Source organism: Manis javanica, chromosome 11, assembly GCF_040802235.1.
Source record: "Manis javanica isolate MJ-LG chromosome 11, MJ_LKY, whole genome shotgun sequence".
In the NCBI taxonomy this organism is placed as follows: Eukaryota; Metazoa; Chordata; class Mammalia; order Pholidota; family Manidae; genus Manis; species Manis javanica.
Genome location: NC_133166.1, coordinates 107,876,078 through 107,887,787, shown reverse-complemented (window position 1 = coordinate 107,887,787; position 11,710 = coordinate 107,876,078). Strand labels below are relative to the sequence as shown.

Sequence of the window (11,710 nt, the reverse complement as noted above, 5' to 3'; positions counted from 1 at the left end):
CAAAACAGACTCATCAGATTATTTTTCAGAGAAAGATGTGAAAATGTGTAAAATGTATTTTTAATTGAGAGATTTATTTGAGGAACTTTCTGGTCTTCTATACCCATTTCATGTCCACTTAGGTCTCTAAACCAAATTTTAAACCTTAAGAGAAAAAAATAAAGTAAAAGGAAACTTTAAAGTTAGGATTTGTAAACAGGTTTTTAAGTAAATTATTCTCACTGTGAGTGTTACAATGCATAGGAAATAATTTTTTTTTCACTCCTTTCTCAAAACTACCCCATGGATAATTATTTAACTTCTCTAGTACTTACTTTTTCAAGTGTGATTTAAGGATGTAAATTCCTAACTCTACAAGAGCATTAAATCACAATACTTTTTATAAAGCACTGTGTGCAGTGCCTGGGACCTAGTGAGCGCTGGCTCAGCGCAGCTGCCTGAGTGCAGGAGTGAGGGGCGTGCGCACGGCCCCTGGCCACAGCCTAATCTGTTTTTGTTTTGTCCTCTCTGTCCTAGTCCACTGCATTGCTTTTCAAAGGCATCAAGCTCTTTCTCACTTTTAGGGCCTGTACTCCTTAAATGGCTCTTCTCTTTTGACTAAAAAAAAAAAATCTTACTAATTTTTCATGGCTGACATCCATGCACATTTTCAGGTGTCAGAAGACTTCACCCTGTTCCTTTCCTTTTGGCTCTTACCCTGACTGTAGCCAAAGGGGTATGTGTGTGATTCTGTGTCTCTTCCAGTCCCCCTGCCAGATCCTGACCCCTGGAGGGACAAATGCTTGTGGCTCAGTTTCGTGTTCAATACTTAATACAATGGCTTCCTTGTGGTGGCCACAACTTATGAATCAGCTGACATAAGTAACAAAGAAGTTGAAGATAATAAGGGTGGAGATTAGGGCCCTTGGACTTAAGGAGGAAGTTGTGGGGAAGTTCAGAGTGACCATTTCAGTAGGCAACTGGAGTGGAAAACAAATTGGAGTAAAAATAGGAATGATGGCACGTGGAGAAATGTGAAGGGTACCCAGAAGTGGTAGTGCAATTTTTAAGACAGTAAATTTAAATGGTTTGAAGGGGAGAAGACACGGCTACTGGAGGAGAGGGCGAGTGATAAGAAAGAATGGTGTCCACAGAAGGGGTGTACTCATCAGCCACGTGGCGTGTCCCTAGGACCCAGCTAGTACAGTGCTGAGCAAAATACCTGTCTTCATGGGTTTAGAATCAAGTCAGGAGATGGAGGAGAAAAGACGGTGGGGTTGGAAGGAAGGCGGCAACCTCCCCCACACACATCAAGGAAGGAACTAGAGCGAATATAACTAACCCTGAAAACAACCTGGACACAGCAGAGCAGACCCCCTACAGGTGGGGAGGAAGCCGAGAAGACCACCCAGAAGGGTAAAGAGCAGAGCCGCAGCGAGTCGGGAGCCCAGCCTTTCCCCCATCTTGGCCCACAGGCGGGAGGAAGAGGAACAGAGCAGGGAGAAGAGCCGCCCACTCTGCGCGCCCAGCCCTGGAGAGATGCCCGGGAGCGCGAGTCCACACTGCACGGTGTTGGTGGTCGGAGGACCCCAGGGGGAGTGGGAGCTCCCTGGGAGACCGGGGTCCGGCCTCTTGGGGAGGAAGGCGCACCCCACCGGTTCTGCTGAGACCCAGCAGGAGAGGTGGCAGAGGGGTGAGGGGTGGGTGGAGCTCGCTGCAGGAGAAAGGGCAGATGCATGACACTCCCCAGCCCTCCGGCGGTCCAAGCTGGGCACCCGTGGGAACCCCCAAATGCTCTGACCCCCTTGCCTAGTGCCTCATTCCTGAAGCGCTTCCCTGCGCACCCGCCGGCTCAGCCCAGCAGGAGGCTCTCCCAGCTCTCTTGGCCCTGTCGCAGCCCAAGCGGGAAAGCACCTGCGTGAGCCGGCTCCGCACGCCCCTTCCTCTTCCAGCCTGGTGGGGCACACGTCCCACACCCTCTGCTGTGCAAAGGTGCGTCCATGTGCCACTCTGTCACAAGACAGCACAACTCACTGTCATGTGTCCCCATGTCCTGCCACCCACATGACTTCCCTGCCCACCCTGTCAGCCTAGCAGGGCTGCCAATGCTGCAGGACAGGCAGGGTGGCCCTGCCCCCAACAGTCCCAGTAGGAGCCACTGTCACCACCACAGAGGGTCGGCTGAGGTAGGCTGAGACAGACCACTGCCAGCCGACAGATGGGCCCCGCCCACTGCCCACCACCAACGGGCTCCACAGCAAAGGGGATCTAGGCACTGGAGAAGAGAGAGTCCTGGGCTTCTGGGCACCACAGGGCACCCTCATAAAGCCATTACTCTCTAGACCAGGAAGCACAGCCGATCCATCTAATACAAAGGAGGAAACAGAAACCCTGACAAAGTAAGGCAGGGGAATATGTTCCAAAGAAAATTATAGGATAAGACAGCAGAAAAGGAGCTAAATGAAGCAGAGATCACCAATCTTCTTGATAAAGATCTCAAAGTAATAGTCCTAACTATACCTACTGATCTGCAGAAAAGTATTGAAAATCTCAGGGGTGACCTCAACAAAGATGGAAGAGCGGAAGAATACAGTAACTGAAATAAAATATGCAGTGGAGGGAATGAATAACAGATGGCTGCAAGTAGATGGAAATCAGAGAACAGGACAACAGCGGAGCTGAGGAACAGAGAGAACCTCTAGAAATGAGAGGATGCTGAGAAAGCTGTGTGAAAAGTCCCAACGAAACAACATTTTCCTAATAGGGGTCCCAGAAGGAGGAGAGAGACCCAGATAGTAAGTGTGATGAGGAAATGATTGTTGAAAACTTCCCCAGTCCTGAAGAGGAAATAGACGTGCAGGTCATGGGAGTTCAGAGAGCCCCTAACAAAAAGAACCCCAGGAAGACAATGTCAGAACAAAATAATTGAAACGACAAAGATTAAGGATGAGGAGGGAATATTGAGAGAGAGAAAAAAAGTTTACTTATAAGAGAAACCCTGTAAGGCTGTCAGCAGACTTAGCAGAAACCTTACAGGCCAGAAGGGAGTGGCATGGAATAGTTAATGTGCTGAAACAGAAGGACCTTCAACCAAGAATTCTCTCCCACCAAGATTATCATTCAAAACTGAGGGAGAGATTAAACTTTTCCAAGATAAATGAAGGCTGAAGGAATTTATAACCATTAAACCAGCATTAAAGGATATGCTAAAGGTACTTCAGTAGATAAATTTGTTCTAAGCCTAAATAGTTTTCACCAGTGAAAATAAGCTTACAGTAAAGGTAGTAGACCAATTAACAAGTAAGTATAAATTTAAAACAAAAGTAGTCAAATCGACTGTACATAAAATCAGTCAAGGGTTACACACAAAAAAATGAAGATTATGACATCTAATACATAAAGCGTCGGGGAGGAAGAACAAAAAAGTACTTTTTAGATTGTTTTTGAAACAGAGTGATCATCAACTTAGTATAGACTGTTATATATTTAGGAAACTGAACCTTATGGTAACCACAAACGTAAAGCCTATAGTAGATACAGAAAAATTTTTTTAAAGAAATTCAATCACAACACCAAAGAAAACCATCAACTAAGAGTGTAAGAGAAGAAGAAAGAAACAGAGAGGAACTACAAAAACAACTAGAAAACAATTAATAAAATGGCAATAAATACATACTTATCAATAATTACCTTGAATGTTAATGGACTGAATGCACCAGTTAAAAGACAGAGTGGTAAAATGGATAGAGAAACAAGACTCGTCTATATGCTGCCTATGGGAGACTCGTTTCAGGCCCAAAGACATACACATACTGAAAGTGAAGAGATGGAAAAGATATTTCATGAAAATAATAGGGAAAAAATGAGTAGTTGTAGTATGTCTTTCAGAGAAAATAGACTTCAAAACAGAGAAAGTAACAAGAGACAAGTACATAATATAACAATAAAGGGATCAGTCCAACAAGAGGATATAACATAAATATCTATGCACCCAACATAGGAGCACCTAAATATGTAAAAAAAAGTACTAACAATTAAAAGGAGAAGTAGATTATGACACCTTTATTTTAGGACACTTTAGCACATGACTCACATCAGTAGATCAACCAGACAGAAAACAAATAAGGAAACAGAGGCATTGAACAATACACTAGACCAAATGGACTTTAACAGGTACAGGAATCAAAGAAAACTCCACCCAAAAGTAGCAGGATACACATTTTTCTCAAGTGTACGTGGAACATTATGCAGAATAGATCATATAGTAGGACATAAAAAGAGCCTCAATAAATTCAGAAAGATTGAAATTGTACCAAGCAATTTCTCAGACCATGGTGGTATGAAACTAGAAATAAATTATGCAAAGAAAAAAAAAAAGCCCACAAACCCATGGAGGCTAAACAACATGCTTCTAAATAATCAATGGATCAATGACCAAATTAAAACAAATCAAGAAATACATGGAGAAGAATGAAAACATAAGCATAATAGTCCAAAATTTGTGGAACACTGCAAAAGCAGTTCTAAGAGGGAACTACATAACAAAACAGGCTTAGCTCCAGAAACAAAAACAAACCCAAATAAAGAGCCTAAATTCACAATTAAGGAAACTAGAAAAAGAACAAATGAAGCCCAAAGTTAGTAGAAGGAGAGACATAATAAAGATCAGAGCAGAAGTAAGTAAGAATGAAACAGAAAAAAACAATGAAACCAAGAGCTGGTTCTTTGAGAAAATATAATAGATAAAACCCTTATCAAGAAAAAAAGTACAGCAATAAAATCAGAAAATAAAAAGGAATAATCACAACAGATATTGCAGAATTACAAAGAATTATTAGAGAATACTATGGAAAAACATATGCCAAATAACTGGACAACCTAGAAGAAATGGATAAATTCTTAGTAAAATACAACCTTTCAAGATTGACCCTGGAAGAAATGGAAAATATGAACAGACCAACTACCAGTAATGAAATTGAATATGTAATAAAAAAAACTCCCAATAAACTAAATGCCAGGTCCAGATGGCTTCACGGCTGGATTCAACCAAACATTTAAAGAAGACCTAATACCCATCCTTCTTAAGGTTTTCCAAAACAGTATGAGGCAATACTTTCAAACTCATTCTGAGGCCAGCCTCACTCTAATACCAAAACCAGACAAAGACACCACAAGAAAATAAAATTACAGACCAATAACCCTGATGAACATAGGTGCAAAAATACTCAACAAAATATTAGCAAACCGAATTCAAAAATTTGTCAAAAAGATCATCCATCATGACCAAGTGGGACTTATTCCAGGGATGCAAGGATGGTACAATATTTGAAAATCCATCAACATGATACATCACATCAACAAAAAGAAGGACAAAAATCACATGATCATCTCAATAAATGCTGAAAAAGCATTTGACAAAGTTGAATATCCATTTATGATAAAAACTCTCAAAATGGTTATAGAGGGCAAGTACTTCAACATAATAAAGGCCAAATATGACAAACCCACAGTTAACATCACACTTAACAAAAAGCTGAAAGCTTTTCCCCTAAGATCAGGAACAAGACAAGCATGCCCACTCTCCTGATTTCATTCAACATAATACTGGAGGTCCTAGCCACAGCAATCAGACAACACAAAGAAATAATAGGCACCCAGATTGGTAAGGAAGAATTTAAATTGTCACTATTTGCAGTTTACATCATATTATACATAGAAAACCCTTTAGACTCCACCAAAAAAAAAATCTATTAGAGCTAATAACTGGATTCTGCAAAGTTGCAGGATACAAAATTAATACACAGAAGTCTTGCATTCCTATATACTAACAGCACTAGCAGAAAGAGAAATCAGAAAAAATTCCATTCACAATTGTATCAAAAAGAGAAAAATACCTAGGAATAAACCTAACCAAGGAGGTCAAAGACCTATACTCTGAGAACTACAAGATACTCATGAGAGAAATTAAAGAAGACACCAATAAATGTAAATACATCTTGTGCTCATGGATAGGGAGAATTAATATTGTCAAAATGACCATCTGCCCAAGGCAATTTATAGATTCAAATCAATCCCTGTCAAAATACCACTAGCATTTTCCAGTGAACTAGAGCAAGTAATATTAAAATTTGTATGGAACCACAAAAGATCCTGAATAGCCAAAGCGATCCTGAGAAGGAAGAACAAAGCTGGGGGATTATACTCCCCAAATTCAAGCTCTAGTACAAAGTCACGGTAATCAAGACAATTTGTTCTGGCACAAGAACAGACCCATAGATCAATGGGACAGGCTACAGAGCCCAGATATAAACCGATGCATTTATGGTCAATTAATATATGATAAAGGAGCCATGGACAGCAGCTGGTTTTGGCAAAACTGGACAGCTACATGCAAGAGAATGAAACTGGATTATTGTCTAACTCCACACCCAAAAGTAAACTCAAAGTGGACCTGTGCTAAGGATGTGTGAGGGGTCAGGAAGGGCCAGGAAGTACAGGGAATAAATAAATGTCTGCAGTCTTGCCCAACTCTAGGGTGGAGGTAACACAGTTACAGACAGAGAGGCCCTTACTTCTTTTCTGATCAGTGAATGGGTGAATGAATGACATGCCGAAACTTCTGGCAAACAGATTTTCCCGATTCACAATGTCTAAGTAATTTATGTAATTGGCTAACATTCATGTTTTTCTTTATTATTTACCTATTATCCTCAGCAGCCTAAAGTGGACATTTGAATACCTCAATCCTCAGAAGGAAGCACAGTTTTTGCACCATTTCCAAGATCTGTGTATTTGTTTGATGCTGTAGGGTATTTTCACAATGCATTTCTGAATGCAAATGGAGTAAATTGAGTCTTCAGGAGGCATATCCCCATTTTTATGGTTGTATGAGTTCTAGATCCAGATAAATACAATTTATTTCTACCTACTTGCATTACAGGTATTTAAAATGAGGCTGACGTGATGTTCCTTTTATCCAGCTTTTCCTGAATTCCTAACATGTGCTCTTAACACACTGTGCGCCTCTTTTATAACTCACACCGCTCTGTCCATTTTTAGCGTCTGCCTATAAGCTGCGTGATAGTAGAGGAAACACCTGCCGTGATTTCTGCTACATCCTCAGGGCTTAACCCTGTTCCTGGAGCATAGAAAGTGCCCAGTACATGGTGTTGAGTGAACATTCACCCACACGAGCTCATAGGAATTCAGGTATAATTTTCTCAATATTCTTATGAGATCGATGTGATTGCTCCCATTTAGCGGTTGAGAAAAAGAGGCCTGGACAAGGTAAGGAGTTTTCCCAAGGTCCGTGGAAGAGTCAGGCTTTACCCCAGTTCTCCAGGCTCACGTGGTCACCTCCTGGCTGCAGAGGCGTCTGCGGGCACCTCCGGAGTCGCCCTGAGAGGCTGCAGTGCGGTGGGTGAGAGCATCTGTTCATCCCTGTCCACCCCCCTTTCACTGTGGTTCACTCACAGGGACACTCGGCAAAACTGTGAGGAAAGCCTGCTGAGCAGGTAAGTCGGAGGCAGCCCTGGTTAGTGAGCGGCCCGGAGGAGAGGAAGTGGCTTTAACGCTAAGCCGCAGGTCCGGGGATTGAGGAGAAAGCCCAGTGAGACCCTTTAGAGACCCGAGAGGGTCTCTGCCAATGGTGGTCAGAGAGAGAGAGAGAAATGGAGTGTTTTACATTTAATGTGTTCATGGAGAGAGGATTCCAGGAGCCAGGAGTGACCCTGAGATGAGACACACTCCCATGTTTGTGTGTTTTAAATTGTCATGATTACCTAAGTAGTTAACATTATTTTCAATTTTAACAAAAATAGGCAAATCAAGCTAAAGATGTTGACTTATCCGAGGTCACCCAGCCCAGAGGTGACAGGAAAAGTGATCTCCTGTCCATTCTGTTCTCAAGTATTTGTGCAAAATTAGCACATGAAAAATGTTAGGAAGACAAGAAAAAAGGTGACGTGGGCACGAGTTTTGAGGTGAGGATGAAAGTTCAAGGGAAATGACTCTTAAGTTCCGCTGACTGTCCCTAAGTTACGACTTACAATTTACATGACCATCAACTTGAATATTTTTCAGCTAGGATTGTGATTCTCTACTGTTCCGTTTATTTTATAACAGGGCTACCTCAAGCTAGTCAGGTGTCGTTAGCAATTCACCAGGTATTTAGTGAGACGGATTTATCCTAATGCTAGAAACCAGGCATAATGCATTTCTCATCTGATATAAAGAGGACCGCAATGTGGAAATCTGGAAGCATGCATGGGTGCGTTAGGTATAATCTGAATTCCTTAATTGTAGGCTGCATTGCATTAGTGCTTCAGAAAAATTTTGCCTCAGTTTTAACCTTAGGAACATTTAGAAACATGCATTAAAAAAAATACAACAGCCTTGTAATTTCACTTGCAGCACAAAGGCAGTTCAAGGAAATTCAGGAAAATTTGAACACGGCATGGATAATCTGAACTGGGTCTGTCACTTCCATTTTTCCTTTCAATTCTCAAGTGTGTGCCAGATACAGCATTTGGGAGGGGTGCCCTGCTGGGGCTCCCCCACAGTCACGAGGCAACAATGAGATAAAGCAGGTATGAATCACATCAGTGGGGCTTTTACCTGCTTCTGTTGATTCGTCAGAACATTTTATCATGGAAAAGCACAAATGAAAACAGCATTTCTGCCTGAGACAGTGTGCTTTGGGCGGGCATTTGGGTGCAGGGTGTGGGGGCCCCTTGGGCGCAAAGCCCTCTTGGCCGTTCTGGAGTTCTGTGGGCCATGCTGCCTTCCACACCCTCTCTGTCATGTTTTACTGTGTGTTCTGCACGAGGCTGTCTTCCAGTTAAGGATTTAAAGCTAGCTCTTATGCACACAAAAATCAGATTTCTATCTTTGTACTGCAAAGCGAAGCAATTATTTTGTCTTCCCACGGATTGAGCTTCCTCGGCGCTGGCACTGGCGCTACCCACTGTCATCGGCCCGTGGTGACTCTAGCGCGAGCTTCATTAAACGGGGCCCTGCTGATCCTGACCATCGATCCAGCCGCCGGCTCAGGTGCATGTGGCCGCAATATTTTCTCCCTCTGCTCTTTACTTCTCTCTGGGGATAACCAATCAGAAGAAATGACCCTCACGCCTAGTGTTTTGAGAAGCAGAGAGCAGTTTGATTTCAATTGCCAACCTGTCCACTAGCTTGGTAAATCAAATTTCAATCTCTGAAGGGCAGAAAGAGCATGTAGCCTGCCTGTGTGCGTGGGCATCGTCCTCTAAGGTTTGGTCTTTCCACAGGTTAAACCGCGGCAATTCACCTGGTAACTGAAAAATGAGGAATTCAAACAGTATTCACTCTTTAGAGGTGGGATTCGGATTCTTTAACCTGGTCCCTGAAATCTAGGATCATGCATCTGACGATGGCTAAGTGGAACTAGCAAACTTAAATCTGACCCGCATCATCACAGACCTGATTCCCCTTTTTGGTGTGTTTAGGGGCAAAGTATGGAGAAGAACACTTTTGTTTTCACCTGTGTTTCTGTTCATCAACTTGGACACTGATTTCTTTCAATAAGACTTCAGATAAAAGCCATTTTCCCCCAGTTTATCTTAAATATATCACCTGCTCACAGAAGCCAGTGTTTTCTCCTCACTGTCTCACAGACGTGCGCAGTTTAACTACAAACCTGTCCTGACACAGGCGGATCCGTGGTATGTGTCTTTAGAGACTTGAACTAGTTCCAAATTTTATCTGATGATCCTGTCCATTTTCAGGATGTTATTCCACTTTTAAAGAATCTAGAGATTCTTTAATAATATTCCTTTTAAAACAGCAAGCACATGTCACTATGTGTTGTAAGGAAACCCCAGAATTACTGTGCGTAAGAAGGAATAGAAATGGTACATGATTCAGTCCCTTTAGAACTTGCCTTCCTGCCCCCCACCCCACACTGGTCCCTCTGTGGGCACTAAGCATTTTCTAAGTAAACATAAAAATGAAATAGAATTTTATGCATCTTTAACATTGTATGTGATACCACGCCTCATGCACCCCACAGATTAGTCATCCACCTATTTCATGACGGGTTAAGTTTTGTCATCTTTCTATCTGCAGCTACTATTAAGTGACATTTTAAGTCCACACTCTTGACAATGTAAATGACATTTATATAATTCTTGTGTTTCCACTGAGGCCTTTATCATTTTCCAAGTCATACTATATGGCTGCCCTTTGATTTAACTAGAATGGAGTCTATAAAATGATTTGGGTAAGTGGCCAACAGAATATTGTTTTTCTAGAAATAACTAGTATATTTAAAGTTTTACTCTAATTCTGTCTATGAAGAGGAAAGCTTGATCCCTACAGCGAAAGGTCCGTCTGTGCTACATTAATGTCAGTACTTTACAAAGTTACGCCGGAGAACATTCCCCAACGCCCGGCGAGTGGAGGTTATGTTCACGAAATCAATACTTGGAAGTACAGCCGTGCATTACGAGGGCTTCACGCCTCCGAGGATATTCTGTCATTTTAGTTTACACAAATAACTAGTCATCACGTAGGCTGGAGATCTGCAACTGAAAAGATTTTCCCCCCAGAGAACTCTGGCAATGTCCGGAGACGTTTTTGATTGTCAAAACCGGGACGGGTACAGATAACATGTCAGAAATGCTCCTAAACATTAAAATGTGCAGGGCAGCCCTCGACAATGAAGACTCGTTCAGCCCCAAGTGCCAATAATGTTGAGATTGAGAAATCCTCATGGACATCAGAGAGGCATCATGGAATAGAGGAAACTGGGAACTAAACTTACTTGAAAATAGTGTCTATAGAAATTAACATGTTGAGAGATGATAATTATATAATATAGAGTGATTCCTGTACTTGTCCTTGAGAGAAATTGTCCTTTGATTTATTCAAGTCAGATAGGTGGCCCATCCTCTAGTCTATATCCATACAGACCCTTGTCTCCTTCCCAGTTCATCTTCATATAAATTAGTGTGCATTTCTGCAAGGAGATATAGTATGGTTGAGAATGCTAGTCTTCAGTAAAAAGTTAAATAAAAAATAACCAAGTTCAGCATTTTGTATTGCAGCTGAGCCAGTTGGATAACCAGTAGTAGCTTTGTCCATTTGGAACTTCCTTCCCCTGGGAGATACTAGTCACACACAAAAAAGAAGGTGTTTTGTGTTCACTTCAGCAGCACATATACTAAAATTGGAACGATACAGAGAAGATTAGCATGGCCCCTGAGCAAGGATGACATGCAAATTCGTGAAGCATTCCATATTTTTTTGTTTGTTATGCTTCAGAAGATTGGAGACTGATGAGAATTAGGCTTGAGATGGATTAATGATTGTGCATTGAGCATTGACCCCTCTATACAGAATTTTATTGTTGTTAACAACCATTTGATCAATAAATATGAGAGATGCCCTCTCAAAAAAAAAAAAAAAAAAGAAGGTGTTTTGTTTTTCAGGAATTGGAGTCCATCTTAATATTTTGCATTAAATCCAAATGCAAAATATAATTTGAGGTCAGATAATGAAGGGATATGCTTCATAAGATGCTTGTGACCTAAGACCAAAAATTAGCTGATGTATTGTAAATATATATGTGGCTATATTTCTGCGTAATAGTTCACGAGTAGCAGATTTGACTAAACTCGACACAAACTGGCAGCCCTCCGCGCTGGATCCCGCTTGTTGCTCGTCTGCATCGCCTCTGCCAAGGCGGTTGTCGGCT

General features: G+C 41.8%; 1 non-coding gene across 1 annotated transcript; it reads left to right on the top strand.

Moving 5' to 3' along the window:
* The first annotated feature begins 11,152 nt into the window (after positions 1-11,152).
* LOC118969836 (U6 spliceosomal RNA) lies at positions 11,153-11,259 on the top strand. Its single transcript, XR_005057680.1, has one exon. It is a non-coding gene; the product is annotated as a U6 spliceosomal RNA (small nuclear RNA).
* Positions 11,260-11,710: the final 451 nt, after the last annotated feature.